We start from the raw sequence: 565 nt of genomic DNA on the forward strand, positions 1-565 counted from the left end.
GGGGTGGACTAGATGATCTCCAGAGGCTCCTTCCAACCCTGACCATTCTGTGATTCCATGAGCTGTGGGGAGACCTCAGGGCAAAACCTGTGTGTCAGTAAACGCATGGCCAGAACAAGGCACCCTCCTCATTTTGACACACTTTCACTGTCACTGCTATTAGTTTACACAATAAAGAGTCCATTTGTTTTTCTGTTTTAGTTGTGCTCATAACTAAAGCATTTATTTCATTAAATAAATACAGGTATAGAATCATAGAATCATCTAGGGTTGAAAGTGACCTTTAAGATCATCAAGTCCAACCATAAATCTAACACTGTCAAAACCACCACTAAACCACAGAATCACAGAATGGTCAGGGTTGAAAGGGACCTCTAGAGATCATCTTGTCCAATCCCCCCGCCAGAGCAGGGTCACCTACAGCAGGTTGCACAGGACGGCGTCCAGGCGGGTTTTGAATGTCTCCAGAGTGGGAGACTCCACCACCTCTCTGGGCAGCCTGTTCCAGTGCTCCACTACCCTCAAAGTAAAGAAGCTCCTCCTCATGTTAAGATGGAACTTCCCA

This window comes from Charadrius vociferus, unplaced genomic scaffold (assembly GCF_000708025.1).
Source record: "Charadrius vociferus isolate BGI_N301 unplaced genomic scaffold, ASM70802v2 scaffold263, whole genome shotgun sequence".
NCBI lineage: Eukaryota > Metazoa > Chordata > Aves > Charadriiformes > Charadriidae > Charadrius > Charadrius vociferus.